Here is a 14,805-nt window from a genome sequence, read left to right on the forward strand (position 1 = left end):
AAGCATCCAAGGAACATGGCAGGCCGGGCAGAAGTGTCCTGTTGGTGCCTGACAGCACACATGAGGTTAGAGTTTGATGGTGTATCTGCCAGAGCCCCAGGGAATGCTTATCTTATGACTTGACAACTGTCCTTTTACAGGATTTCAAGATAACGAATGTGAGTACAGAACTAAAGGGACTGAAGAAGCACTTTATGATGCTGGGCTGATACTGGGCTCTATGGTAAAGAATATGCCCTAAAGCCCATATGCACATCTTAGGTGTCTACTGGCTGTGGCCAGCTGAACAGAGACAGGTGTTGAAGGGAGTCATAGGAGGGGCTCTGCATAAGACTTGAGGGAAGAGAGAGAGGAGTGAGGACTCACAACCTCTAAACACACAGTGGCTCAGTGCATGTGAGCCAACCGATGCTCTACATCTGGACCAATCAGCTATATCTCTTTCTGGGTAGTGGTGGGGTGGTCATGAGGCAAGCAGGAAGGAAAATACTGCAGTAGTCTAACAATTCCAGTTAGACTCAGTTATTACTTATTTGAGTCAAAAAAAAAAAAAAAAAGAGGAAGGAAGCAAGGAAGGAAAGAAAGAAGGAGAGGGGAGGAAGAGAGAGAGGAAAGAAAGAAGAAAGTGATATTCAGAGTCTTCAGCCTATCAGGCAATATGTCAAATACTTTTACATTTACCCTTTCACTTACTTCCTCAACCCTTTGAGTAGAACATATTATCCTGATTTTACGGACTTGAATTAAGATAGAAGAACCAAAAAAAAAAAAAAAAAAAAAAAAGAAAAAAGAAACATAAACATTTGGATTTGAGTCCATCCAGATCTCGTTGTACTTCTCATTTTTCAAGTGTCCACTTAGGTGGGACGTGTCTGTTTATTGGATAATGAAACCACGAGTTTCTTCATGCACTTATAACCCGGACTCTTGTTCTTCACATCAGTGGGGCAAAACTTACCTGTCACTTCAATTTGGGGAGTATTATGATCTCGCAGGATTTCTAGTTATATCAAAACTGGCCCTTTGATGAGGCCCGGTTGTTAAGTTCCTGGCTAAGCCAAGGGGTGTCCCATAGGGACAGGAGATAGGGTATGGGGATTTCCCTACTCTTGTGCAGTGGGGAGAGACTTCAGTAGAAAGAAATGGGAGCATTGGTAGAATATTTGTGCTAGGGTTTCCTACTGTCCCTCATCCCCCCCTGTGGGCTGGGCTTGGGCAGGTGGGCTCTCTGGTCATGTCCATACCCCTTCCCCGGCCTTCGATATTCAAGACTGGGACAGGAAGCAGCTAGGATCCAATGGGGAGTGGGGGCAATGCACGGGGTCAGAGCAAGGGTCTCAGAAAACCATCCAAGGGGATGCTGTGTTAGGGCTGGTGAATCATCTACAAGGTGCTGGGGACCTGAGACCAAGAGTGGAATCCAAGCTGCAGTAATAACTCACATAGAATCCAGAATAATCAGTGACTCAGAATGGGTGATCTGGAAAAGTTTCACAAATGGGATGCAGCGTCCTCTGATGGAGTTTATGTGTGTGTCTGTGGTTCACCTGGTGTGCTTCTCTTGTGGGAGTCTTAGGAACAAAACTGACTTCTTTTTAAGGCCCCATAATCCACTCAGGTACGGTTTTATTTTCTGAGGCTGGGACATCACATACTCACCCTGATGATACCTTCTTTAAATCACCATCCTCCAATCTGCTGGAATTTTAGGGTGCTGGACCTAAACTTAGAAAAACAGATTCTCTTCTCTGACCTTCACCTCCACTAGGTGTGAAATAAAGCAGGTTGGCTGGCCATCTCAGGAAGAACTGAAGCACTGCAGTTAGGTGTCCACAAAAGATCTCAAAAGCTATGTCGCATGGTTGAACCTTAAAAACATACTCAATGAAATAAACCAGTCACAAAAGGACAAATACCATGTGATTCCACTCATATGAGGTACCTAAAATAGTCAAATGCATAGAGACAGAAAGTAGAACGGTGCCAGGGACTGGGGAGTTATTGTTTAATGGGCAAAGATTTTCAGTTTGGGAAGATGAAAAAAGTTCTGGAGATAGATGGTGGTGATGGTTGCACAACAATGTAAATGTGCTTCATGCCAGTGATCTGTAAACTTAAAAATGGATTAAATGACAAATGTATGTTTGTATAATCTGCCACCAAAAAAAGCACTGTGTTGCCTACGTGGACTCACAAGTTCGAGAAACTCACTATGCAGGTCAGACGTGTTAGTAGATGCATAGGTCAACTCCTGACTGAGACAAGGCTCATCATGACCTAAAAGGCCACTGGTTCTTAAATTTGAAAAATAGAGAAATATTTTTCTTTAAAAAACAAAAACTTGCTTATAGTCCCATTACATTAAACAAACAAGAGAGAGCTCATAACTTAGCAGGGTGATAAACTAGGCACAGAAGTCACAGTTGCACAGAGCACGATGGGATCAGCATTTTGTGCTCTAGGGGAGTATACCAAAGGGGAGAGGCCCCGCTGCCACATGATGCTGGATCCCAAACACTCAGAGTCCCACGTTGGAAGGGGAGATAACAGAGCTTTGCACCTACAGCCCTGGTGTGCAGGCTGGGCTTCCATCAAATGTGTCTGTGGCAACAAGGAGGCAAAACCAGGATGTGGTGAGACCTCCCTTGGGGCCTCATCTGCTGGCCCCTTTGGCCTCGGGCAGGATGCTCTGTGGAAGCAGCCTCAGAGATACTTGAGAAAAACTTTCATCTGACTAGCAGACTTTCTGCTTCCCTAATAAGGTACCTGGTTGGCATCAGCTAGAGATGACATCTTCTTTGGTCCTCTTTAATGTACCTGGAGTTTCTGGATTAATTAAGACCCTTTGGTTTGCAAGTGACAGAAACCAAACCCAGAGTGGCTTAAACCCAATAAGATGCATTGGCTTGTATAACTGAAAGTTTGGGTAGAGCTGGTGCTAGGGGTTCAAATCATGCCATGAACGCTCTCTTCTCTCTCTCACTCCATGACTTCTCTTCCATTTGTCCACTTCTGTCTCAGTCAGGCCCTCTCCACGTGGTGGGCCCTTGGTAGCAATAGACTCAGGTCATGCTCTGTGGCTTGATGAAGTCCATTTTTCTCAGCAGGGTTTACTCTCAGGCCCATCAGTGAGCTACTGTCATGGCCAGGGGGATGGAATACTCTTATTGGCCAGGACTGAGCCACTGGCCCACCTCTGAGGCCAGATGTGGAGTCAGCATCCACATCCTCATCCCCCGCCCTGGTCACTGGCTAAACCTGGGGAGGAGTTGGTCCTGAAGGAGAAGCGAGCACTGTTACCAGAACAAGGAGTGAAATCAGACCAGGCAGTGACAACAGACCCACCTTTCAAAGCCCACTCATGATGACTGATGTGTGTGAGGTGAGCTGGAGAAGTTACCCTGGGCTCAGGATTTCTCCCAGCTGTGTCTACCCCCTTCTCCTGCACAACCCTACCACAGGCAGGTCTCACCCAGCTTCTGCGCCTCATTTTGGCTCTTCTCCTGGGTTCCTCTCTAACCCGGGGTTCAGTGACCCCATTTCAGATAGTCTAGTCTGGCCCATAGCTGACCACCCTCTAGACTGGACTTCAGGTGTCCCCCTCTGCACCCAAGGCTGCCCAGCCAGACTGCTGGCCTGGGAGTGTGGTCCAGCCCCAGGCCGCAGGGAGCTTGCCCTTTGGAGACCTCAGGCTCGCCTTCCTTGCCCTGCCAAGTCTCGGAGCCTTAAACTTTTTCTCCCAATTCCAAGTTATTTTCTTCATTTGTCAGTGTTGTGATGTGTGGCATTTGTGGTTGGGTGGTGTTGGTTTGTTATTTTCACTCTGCTCTGTGCACTGACACTTCCCAGAGGTGTGGGCACATCCTAAAATAACGATCTCTCCATGGTCAGGAGAACCTGGCCCTCAGCAGGGGCTGGAACGGGTCTGGCCTGGTCTTCATCCGGCCCCTGCCCCTTGGGGAGGGGCTAGGATAGGAGAGCAGGTCCTAGGGTGAAGATATCCCGGGGCTGGAAGGTGGAGGGGTGAAGTATAATGGATCCAGATGCTGGGTCGTAGACATGCTGGTCTGTGGGGACATCATCTGGTACTCTCAGGTGAGCTCAAGGCCATCAAGGGCACTGGGTCCTGAGGAATTGTACTCACAAAATCTCTTCTCACCAGCTGCTCCTGAATAATGAGTCTGATTTACCCTGGAGGATCTGAGCAGGGCAGGACCAGAGTCCAGATCAGGAAGGTCACAGGTGAGCCCCTGTCTTGCTAGTCTCAAGGTTCAAGGGATTACTCTATGACTCAAAAGTGGCCCAGTGTTGGTGCTGATGGCATCCGCTCTGCCAGATCCAGCTCTTGTGAACAGGTTCCTGAACCCCAGGGGGTCCCAAGTCCTTGCAGGCATTTCCACGGTCACCAGGGAAGGGCCTTTCTCCATGGTAGGCCCTGTGCCTGCCATTCCTGGCCCTTTGAAAACAGTCCCCAACCCCATTCTTCCTCCCTTCTGCCAGCTCTCCATAGGCCTCCCTCCTCTGGCTGGTTCTGGGCATGACAGTTTGCTGCATTTATAACTCAGTGGCATCTTGTTTAACATACTACAAGTCCCAATGGAATACTACTCAGCCATAAAAAAGAATGACATCATGCCATTTGCAGCAACATGGATGGAACTAGAGAATCTCATACTGAGTGACATGAGCCAGAAAGACAAAGACAAATACCATATGATATCACTTATAACTGGAATCTAATATCCAGCACAAATGAACATCTCCTCAGAAAAGAAAATCATGGACTTGGAGAAGAGACTTGTGGCTGCCTGATGGGAGGGGGAGGGAGTGGGAGGGATCGGGAGCTTGGGCTTATCAGACACAACTTAGAATAGATTTACAAGGAGATCCTGCTGAATAGCATTGAGAACTATGTCTAGATACTCATGTTGCAACAGAAGAAAGGGTGGGGGAAAAAATGTAATTGTAATGTATACATGTAAGGATAACCTGACCCCCTTGCTGTACAGTGGGAAAATAAAAAAAAAAAAAACATACTACAAGTCCCAAGTTTAAGATGAGGCTTCTTGGATTATAATAAAAGATGATATAGTGTCAGGACAAGGATGGACATGAGTGTGAGTCGAACGTGGTCGCCAGTCCTGGCTTTACCCCACAGGTTGAGTGGCCTGAGTTATTTAGCTTCTACAGTCCTTAGCTTTTTCATCGGCACATTGTGATGACAGATCTATCTTCTTCTGAGGGCTGTTGCAAGATTAAATAAAGCAAACATTTATTCCCTCGATAAGCATTTACAGAGTGCCTAGTACATGTTGGGCACTGTTTTAGCTCTTTGCAGCACTGAAAATACAAAAAAACAGTTTTAGTGGCTGTAATGTATGTAAAGAACATGAATGACTTGCAGAGCAGCAGATCCTTGATGAAAGAAAGAGGTGTGCTGTGATCCCACCACTCTGCAGGCCATTGCTTTTGGGAGGGTTTCCACTGTGGTGAAAACTGTTGGAGACCCTGCTGCATCCCACCCAGAGGCTGGATGGGACAGGCTGCCACTAGGTGTGGAACAGGGTCTGCAGGCCCTCACTCCAGTGTGCAGGCAGCCCTGGCCAACCAGAGGGCTGGCTCCCCAGGACTCCCTGAACACCTGTCTCTCAAGCCTATGGGATCTTATTTTTCTAACCAAAGCCAGTGAAGACGATGGCATGTACCCATCAGCTCATGTCTGGGTGCCTTCTCTTCCAAGGAGCAGGCTAAGGGTGACTCCTGTAGCTTGATGTGTGCATGTATGCGTGCACACACGTGCACACACGTGCACACACACACACCACCCCCTATTATGGTCCTCTCTGTGGATGTAGCACTGACCATGATCTCACAGCTTAGCCAAGCATGGCTGGCTCAGGTACCCCCGACCCTGGCCTGGGGTTGTGGGGAGAGGTGAGTGGATGCGAGGGGCCTCCAAATTCAGAGAGAAAAGAGAACTAGGTGACTAAATCTTAAAGATTTCTTTGGAGTTCAAACCAATGGATCAGGGATTGGGATGCAGCCTTCTCCTTGGTCCCTGCAGGTGGAGGTAATGCCCTGTTTCAGGCTCACAACTGCTTGCCTGGGTGTCCCCACCTCCAAGGCCTTACTTTGGAGGCAGAGTCTCTGAACCCACCCTCCCCACATTCCCATTAGGAAGGGAGCTGAGATACTAAGGCTGAAGGAGAAATGGAAGATGTGAGGTGCCAGTGGGGGGGCCTGGCAGGAGAGCACTGTCTCCTGGGATGGGATTTTCCTGTTCCTTTCATGTGCCTCCCTAGGAAGCAGGGGGCAGCCTTCTGACCCCGGAGCACTGGGCTCCTCCTGCAGAGACCAGGCCTTTTCCTGCCCTGGCTTGTGCCCCTGCCGTGGTCAGAAATTCGGTTGGCAAAGATTTCCCAGGTCTGGGCTCTGGCTCCTTGGCCTTGTTTCTTTGGCTACAGCTGAAACTGGCCCCTCCCTTCCCTATCTCCTTGCAGATTTCTTGGATGAAATTGATTCTCTTTAAGCTTCTCACCCTGGTGCAGCTCAGAGCTGTGGGGCCAGTGAGCATTCTCCTCATCTGATGAGCAGCGTCTATTAAACCTCAAATGGGGTATGTGTGGGTGTATGCGCATGTGCGTGTGTGATGCTGTGTATGAGGGGTAGGAAGGGGCACAGCTCTCTTAAAGAGGTGCATGTAATGCCTCCAAAGCCAGCTTCTTTCCCTCTGGGACTGGCCAGTGAAGGACATATCAGCAAGCTCTCCCGTGGTCAGCCGCATGGCTTCCCTTTCCCCCTGGAAAACAATGCAGGCAGGCAGAGGAATTGCCATACTCAGAAGACCAGGAATGGATATTTCTAGTCAAAACTCAGGCTTGAAATGTTAAATTCCTCTTCAATTCTCCCCTCTCTATCCCTCAGAGGTTGTTGAAGGGGTATTTCTAATGATTGTGCTATTGGTGTCTTTTTGGCTCCCATGGCCATGAGCATCTTACCTAGTACTGTAGGAACCCACATGCAGTTCCTCTTCTCTTATATCCTGAAATCCTCCAGCCACCCAGGGTTTCTAGAACCTGCCATGACCATGCTTACCTGTGCCTTTACTCACACCACCCTCCAGTGTCCCCTGTCCTTCCTGCATGTCTATCTTCATTCAAGGTGCTGCTAAAATTGTATCCTCTCCATGAGGTCTCTGTTCCTGGTGGTCTAGTGGTTAGGATTTGGTGTTCTCTCCACGAAGTCTCTGGACTGCCCTCTCCATCAAGCTCTCTACTAATAATTTGCCTTGAGTATCATTTCTCCAATGAGATTGTAAAGCTCTCAGGAGCAGCCTCTGGGTCCTATTTTATCCTAGGGTTCCCAGAGTCCAGCACAAAGCTTCCTAGAGAGAATGCTATGGACAGAATATTTGGACTAATTGGGAGGTGAGGCCTTTGAGGGTGGAGCCCCTGTGCATGGGATTAGTGCCCTTACAGAAGAGATGCCTCAGACAGCCTCCAGAATGATACATAAATATTTGTTGTCTAAGCCACCCAGTCTGTGGTAATTTGTTATAGCAGCCTGAGCTAAGATGGTAAGTGTTCAGTTAAGTGTGATTTGCAGACTTAGATCTAGCTCCTTCCTACCTTTCTGGGATTTTCTCTCACCAGTTCCTCTTTTCTTCCTAACACTAACCATCCTGAACTCTCTACTGTCCTTCTAGAGCAGATTTCTCAGCTTCTCGTCCTGGCATTTTGGGCTGGATTATTCTTTGCTTGAGGATGGGGGTGCTGTCCTGTGTATTGAAAGATGTTTAGGGGAGCTCCCGTCATGGTTCAGTGGTAACAAACCTGACTAGTATCCATGAGGATGTGGGTTCGATTCCTGGCCTTGCTCAGTGGGTTAAGGACTCAGTGGAGTGGCCATGGACTGTGGTGTCGGTTGCAGACATGGCTTGGATTCCATGTTGGTATGGCTGTGGGGTAGACCGGCAGCTGTAGCTCCAATTTGATCCATAGCCTGGGAACTTCTATATGCCGCAGGTACATCCCTAAAAAAAAAAAAAAGAAAGATGTTTAGCAGCATCCCTGGCCTCTACTCACTGGATGCTAGTGACATCTTGAAGTTATGACAGTCAAAAATGTCTCCACACATAGCCAGATATCCTCTCAATGGCAAAATCACCACCAGTTGAGAATTGCTGATCTAAAGCTTTGTCTTTGCTTATATTTTTATGCAACATTTGCAGTTGCCTTTGCTTAGCATTGATTTACCTTGTTCCACCTACCAAATACCCAGTCACCTAGGCCAGATGTACTTTCCTGGGAGGTCTCATATCATCATTCTGATCCCCACAGAGGCCCTTCTGCCCTCCTTCCAAACCCCACGTCTCTCCCACTATGCCATACCTCATCATCCCCCATTGCAGTTGTCTATTTTTGCATCACTCTCTTATCCATTGTAATGAGACCTCTTCAAAGCAGAATCTGTGATTTTTTTCACCCTTTTTTCTTCAGCACGTAATATAGGGTCTGGAATATAGTAGGTGGTCAAAATGTGTTGAGTGAGTGAATGGAAGACTTGATGAATGCCTGGGTGATTTGATAGACGGGTGGGTGAGTGAGTTGATAGATACACTTGTAGGTGGGTGGATGGGAGAGTAGTTGCATGGAAAGGTAAATTGGTAGATAGAAGGACAGATGAGATTTCTGAATAAATTAATAGATAGATAAATAAATAGGTGTGTTGTTTGATGAATGGATGGGAGGGTAGATAGATGAATGGGTGCTTGGAGAGATGACTGGGTGGATAAGTGGGTGGGTGATTAGAGAGATGGGTAAACAGGTGAATGGCTGGGTGGATGAATAGGTGGAGATTGGTCTATGTGGGTGAATGGATGTCTAGCTGGTGGATGGGTGGAAGGATGGATAAAATTTATGAGTCAATGAATGGATAATGAATAGGTGCATGGTTTGATGAACAGAGGGGAGGATATATAGATGAATCAGTGAATGGGTAGATGGGGTGTAGATGAATTGGATAGTGGGTAGATAGATGGGTGTGCAGATGAATGGATGTATAGGTGGATGCATAGGCAGATGTTTGAATGAATTAACCTAAAGGATAAAAGGAGTCTATGAATGGGTGGATTCATGGATGGAATGAGAATATGTGAATGAGTCAATGTGAATGGGAGAGGCCATTTCCCCCCCCCCATACTTGTCCCCTCATTTGGACACCCTGGAGGGAGAAGCTGAATCAGTGAGGAAACCTCACAATATAAAATTCCATGTTATATGTATAGGCAGCCTTTCCATATAGAATCTCCTTTTGAGTTTCCTCTCTTTATAATTCCTTGTATGTTGGGTTAAGACAGGCCATTTTAAGGAGGGTTCTTTTGTTCCATTTTGGAGATGGGAACTGAGCCACAGAGCAGGTCAAAGCCACTGGATATAGATTCCAGATCTCTAACTCCCAGGCTACTACATCTGGAAAAAGATGCCTTGCCTTCTGCTTTGGGGGCTGAAGGCAACCTGGCCAGGGACTGGCCAAGTCCTTTATGTACAGTAGGGAAGGGCCAGGAATCGTGGCCAAGAGCACAGTTTCTGAAGTCAGAGAGCTTGGGGGTGATTCCTGGCTCCACTAATATCTTGCTGTGCCATCCTGGGTAAGATGCAAAGCATCTCTGAGCCTCAGTTTCCTCATCTGTAAAATAGGAGCAGTACTGGCTCTCAGAGGATTGATGTGAGAGTGAAATAGAGAATCTGTGTAAAACACAGCACAATGCCTGGCATGTAACACACTCTCAATAAATGTTAGTTATTCTTTTCTGAATATTATTATTAATATCATTAGCATCTTGGACATGATCATGTTCATGATCACCCCTTTGTATAAAGGCTCTGTGGCCCAATGTTGAATGATAGAACAGGATGAGGGCATGAGTGGCCATCTGGTCCAGCCTTTCCTATAATGCAGACCCCACAGCTTAGAGGTGAAAGGATCCATCAGGACCCATGTAGGACCCATGCAGCACATGCCTGAGATTCTGCAGTTTCTTTCCTATACCCCTATTACCTCCCCTGAGAGCCCAAGCTATGCCATCTTGGGATGAGTAACTACTCTGGTTAGGGTGGTCCTGAACTGCAATTCTCCATTCCTGTGGGATTTCCATGGAGCTGTAGAATAAGTCTCATCCTGCTCATCTCCAGAACTTCCCTCTGTTTTCCAGGATTCAGGACTCAGCTGCTCTTTCTTCTTCTTCTTCTTATTATTATTTTTTTTTTTTGGCTGCCCCACAGCATATGAAGTTCCTAGACCAGGGATCAGATCCAAGCTGCAGTTGTGACCTAAGCTGCAGCTGTGGCAACACCACATCCTTGACCCACTGTGCCAGGCTGGGGATGGAACCCGCATCCCAGCACTCTAGAGATGCCGCTGATTCTGTTGCGGCCACAGCAAGAACTCCGCAGTTGCTCTTTATTACTGAGCTGAATGAGGCCTAGCAAATGGATAGGGGCACAGGTGACTTGCTGAACCTATCAGAACCTCAATTTCTTTATCTGTGAAATGGCAACAAGGATATTTCTCAGGGTTGCCTTGAGAGAGACTCTAGCATAGCCCCTGGCACATGGAAGCCACTCAGCAAATGTTAGTTCCCTTTGCTCTTCTGAGAGGCTGGGGATTCAAAGGGGATAGAAGCTTTGGGGCTCAAGGCTGAGCACCCAGAGACAGAGAAATGAAGGAAAAGATTCTGAAAAGTCAGTGGCAAAGAACGGTCCAGCAACGGGGAGCCTGAACCTGGTACTAGACCCTCTGATGACCGGTCTGCTGGCCTAGCCAGGCTCTGTCCAGTCCAGGAGTGAAGGTGTTAATGAATCTGCCTGAATCAGCCACAGGACTTAGATCCATATGCTAGGCTCAAGGCTCCCAGGAACCAGATGAGGAGGAGGCTTCCTAAATTAGAATCAGAGTGCAAAGCTGGGGTCACACCTCAGAGCAAGGGTCAAGTGGTGGAGCTGCTTCAGGCTGCAGGCGGGCAGCTCACTCAGGCTGCTGTACGCGGCCACCTTTGCCTCTGTTTACAGAAAACAGACTAGAGACCTGTGACCGAGAGGCCACATGTGGCTCAGCCAGGGGACCTCACTCCCACCCACCCCACCCTCGAGGGCTCCTGGGGCCTGGAGCAGAGGCCTTTTTAGTTTCTGGCAGAGCAGGAGAAGGGGAAGGAGGGAAGCCGGGAGGGGACTGACAATTAGGCAGCCTGAGGTGCCAGCAGCCAGGATGCAGGTACTCACTCCCACTCTGCGCAGAGAGGACCCTTCATTAGCTGCTGGGCTGTTGTGCATCACCTGGGTGCCGCTGGGGAGGCAGGGAGGGACGACCAGCCTCAGGTGGCACATTAATAAAAACATACTCCATGTAGCCCAGCTGTCTTCTCCAGACATCCCAGGCCCCTTGGCGCCTTCTGCCAATGCTCTGTTCCTGCTGGAGTCCAGTCTCCCGCCCAAGTAAGCTCCCACCCTCCCCCCAACCTTGGGCCAGAACCTGAGGCACCTGGGAGGGCTCTGCACCCTGGTGAGCAGGCAGGATTTGAGAAAGAAAAAGGAGCCCCCAAAGTTATGGTTTTGGTTCCACAACAAACGATGCTGTTTGGAGGGATCTGTTTGAGAAGTGAGGACAGTTTTGATTTTATAGTCTCTATTTTAGGGGATATTCAGGTTCATCACTTTTGTGCATGGATGCATGGTTTACTATTTTTTTGGCAATGAAGTTTAAAGGATATTAATAGAGGCCTCTGCTTGGTGCCTGGGTGGTATGATAGTCTGGGTCCAGGAATATGGCCTCCTTTGTTTCTTTTTATCATCTACCGTGAACCTGAACACAAGGACTGGTCACTTGAAGGGGTGAAAAGAAACCTCGCATGATCCCAGGGAGCCTGGAATGTTCTGGAATGGGGGTGGTTGCTCTAGTTCCTGGGGAAATTTAACTGGAGTTTAAACTGCACTTTCACATGTTGGAGGACAGGGGACACTCTCTGTGGACAGATCTGAAGATGAACATGTCCTCCCGGCCCCCGAGGGAGGGGATGTGAGAGGCTGAGGTGCCAGCTCCCCTCAGAGGCGTGGCTGCATGGCCTGTCTCTCCAGACCTCTGGGTCTTCCTCTCCATGTTATAAACATGGACATCTGATACGGAAAAGAACCTAGTGATCATCTAGCAGAGCCCAATGCAGAGAAAAGCCTTATGGTGATACTGAAGTCTTTAGGCGAGCCAGGAACCCCTGAAAACAGAGTACAACATTCTCATGGGTATGAGCATTTCCCGGAGCTAGGGAGCTGTCTATGCCTTTGCAAGAAGCCTGCATGCAGGACTGTTCAGAGCGGCTGATTTAACAGTGGACCTCTGTCTAATGGGGGCAGGGGTCTGAGGTGCCCACCCGCACAAGATGGGGTGGGAGGGCACCTACTGCCTGTAGGAGAGTGAAAGGGGACTGGATCGGGGGGGCGGGGGGGGTGGAGGGAGGAGGCGGACATAGCCCCCTCTGGTGAGAGGGGCCCCCCCCCATCCCAAACAGCACTCCACCCCTGTTGTCCCTCCCCCTCCCACCCCTTGCAGAAATGTAAGGTCCCAATTGATGAGCTGCCTTTGTGGCCAGACCAGAGCCCTTTTGTTAAGCAAACACAGCAGCCCTCCATTTAGCAGAAATAGCTCAGGAGCAAAGAGAGAGGGAGTGTGTCCACAAACCCATTTGCCGTTTAGGTGTCAGAAATAAATTTTACCACTGGAGTCTGTAGCATCTGATTAGTGAATTATTCAGTTGGGATATTGCGTTCCCTCTGACCTCATTAGTAACCCTGAGGTGAGAGGGATGCATTAGAGTAACCACCAGGCTGTCACGGAGGAGCAGAGTGGGGGCATTAAAGTGGATTAAAGTGCTTTACCAAGAACTATAGCACAACTCATAAAAACAGCTCATTGTTAAACCAGGGCTCAGCAAATAAACAGGCAGACGCCACGGGGAGGAAGAGGGGGGACAGCAGGGGGGAGGGGCAGCTTCATAGCCATGTTGGCAGTTCTGCCTCTCTGGCTGATGGTGCTGGGGACTGGAGTCTGGGGACAGTGTCCTCTCCCAGCCCAGCTGAATTTTGTATTTGCATTGAGCCCCTTCTCAAAGCACTTGACTCCTTCTATGGTCACCCTTTTTGCCTATGGGTCTGAAAGTGCTGGAGAGCTGACAAATTCAGAACGAGACCTTAGTGAACATCTACTAGGTTCTGACCTATAACCAGGAGTTTTTCATTTCAGCAAACCTCCTGCCCAGTCCAGGTGACAGACAGTCAGCTGGCAGAACCAGGAGGCTGGGCCAGGACTCCCAGGGTGCCAGCTTTCTTATTTACCCACAAAGTGGGGAGACCCCAGTCCCCAGGGCTGTGTCTGTTATGTGTCATCAGAGGTCTGGCTGGTCCATGGATTGAAAGGGTGCACTGCGTGGGAATGGGTGAGCCTTATCTTTGCTCATTCTGAGAAATTCCAGTCCTCTTTAGGAGTTCCTTGGGCATCTATGTGTTCAAAACCCCACTCTTAGCTCTCAAACCCAGCCAAGTTGAGCAGACCTCTGAGTCCTGGACTCTCCAGAGGGACTGGCGCATGGAAGGGAGCATTGGAGGACCAGCCCCAAGTCTCTTTCTCTAAATCAAGGGCTCCCCAAGCCTTCTGATCTTTGTTTCAGGGGATGGAACGTGTTCCCTAATCCTTAACACAGAGGAGCCGTGCCTGCTCCCAACATGGGAAGCCTAAGCAATGGATGGATTGGGTTAAACAGGACCTGATTCTGAAAGCTGATATCCAAACCGTTGTTACTAAGACAGCAGAACCCAGCAACTCATCTCTATTTATGTCAGAGCATTGCTCACAGACCCGAAGATGTTGGGGGCTCCTTGGAAGGGCCAAGGACAGGAACATAAGTGAGCAAAGGCAAGGAGCTGCGGGGCTTCAGTGTTCAGGCCTGGGTCTAGCTGCAGGGCCCAAGATGGGCTGCTGAGGGCACATCCGCCATCCTTTGTTTGGCGATGGGGCTCTGGGCTGGAGTTCAAGGCTGTCTCAGGGGACCCAAGCCCCAGTTAGTGACCGGTGTGTTTGTACTTGTTTGTTCAGCAGCAGTCGCAAATGGATGCTAAAAGGCTTTGTGGTTCATTGATGGTCATGCTCCTCTGCAGCCCATTCTTCATCCATTTCTTGGGTGAGCCACAAGCCCTCCACCTTCAGCCCCCACTGCTGCTCTCGCCTGGCGCTGGGTCCTAAGTCCTGCCTCTCATGGCCCTCCGTGCCAGCGGCCCTAGGAGGTGGAGTCCTCCAGGCCCGGGTTTTGCAGACCCTCGACAAGGCTGGGTCTTGCTGGCTTTCCCTTCAGTTCTTGGCCTTCCATCTGAGCTCATGATAACCAGCGGGGCAAGTCCATGTGGGAGCACACAGGCCCCAGTGTAGGAAGTAGTTCATTCAAGGTGCCTCTGAGGCTCTTGATCATATAGGGCAAGAGGCCAGAGAGACAGGCTGTTGGGAGCTCCATTATCACTTTGCTTTGGAGAGTGGCCCCCAAATTTGGGATCTCAATGCCAATTCCACTGAAGAAGTCATATGTGGCATGACTGTGTGGGTGAAGGCAGTACCTCCTTTTCACACGCTGAGAGCTTATTCCCCACAATTGGGGTCAGAAGTGAGGGAAGCTGGATGGGCATCTTTGGCTTAATGATACCTTGAGATGTTATTGACACAGATCAACCTTGAAACTCTTATGCTAAGTGAAAGAAGCTGGTCATAAAG

At 48.9% G+C, this 14,805-nt stretch overlaps 1 protein-coding gene across 2 annotated transcripts in view; it reads left to right on the top strand.

Annotated features, from left to right (window-relative positions):
* The window catches only part of MRPL46 (mitochondrial ribosomal protein L46), a 201,877-nt gene that overhangs the window by 175,720 nt on the left and 11,352 nt on the right, over window positions 1-14,805 (top strand). Inside the window, exons 5-6 of one of the 2 annotated variants that reach the window (XR_014841573.1) lie at window positions 3,108-3,382; window positions 4,163-4,242. The exons of the other annotated variant lie outside the window; for it this stretch is intronic. The gene's annotated coding sequence lies outside the window, so the exon portion shown is untranslated. Of the gene's footprint in view, window positions 1-3,107; window positions 3,383-4,162; window positions 4,243-14,805 lie in introns of those variants that run through there. 2 annotated transcript variants of the gene reach the window in all.

Source organism: Sus scrofa, chromosome 1 (assembly GCF_054392235.1).
Source record: "Sus scrofa isolate SSC_HxYL_T2T_F1_AM1 chromosome 1, Sscrofa_HxYL_maternal_Yorkshire_Landrace_v2.0, whole genome shotgun sequence".
In the NCBI taxonomy this organism is placed as follows: domain Eukaryota; kingdom Metazoa; phylum Chordata; class Mammalia; order Artiodactyla; family Suidae; genus Sus; species Sus scrofa.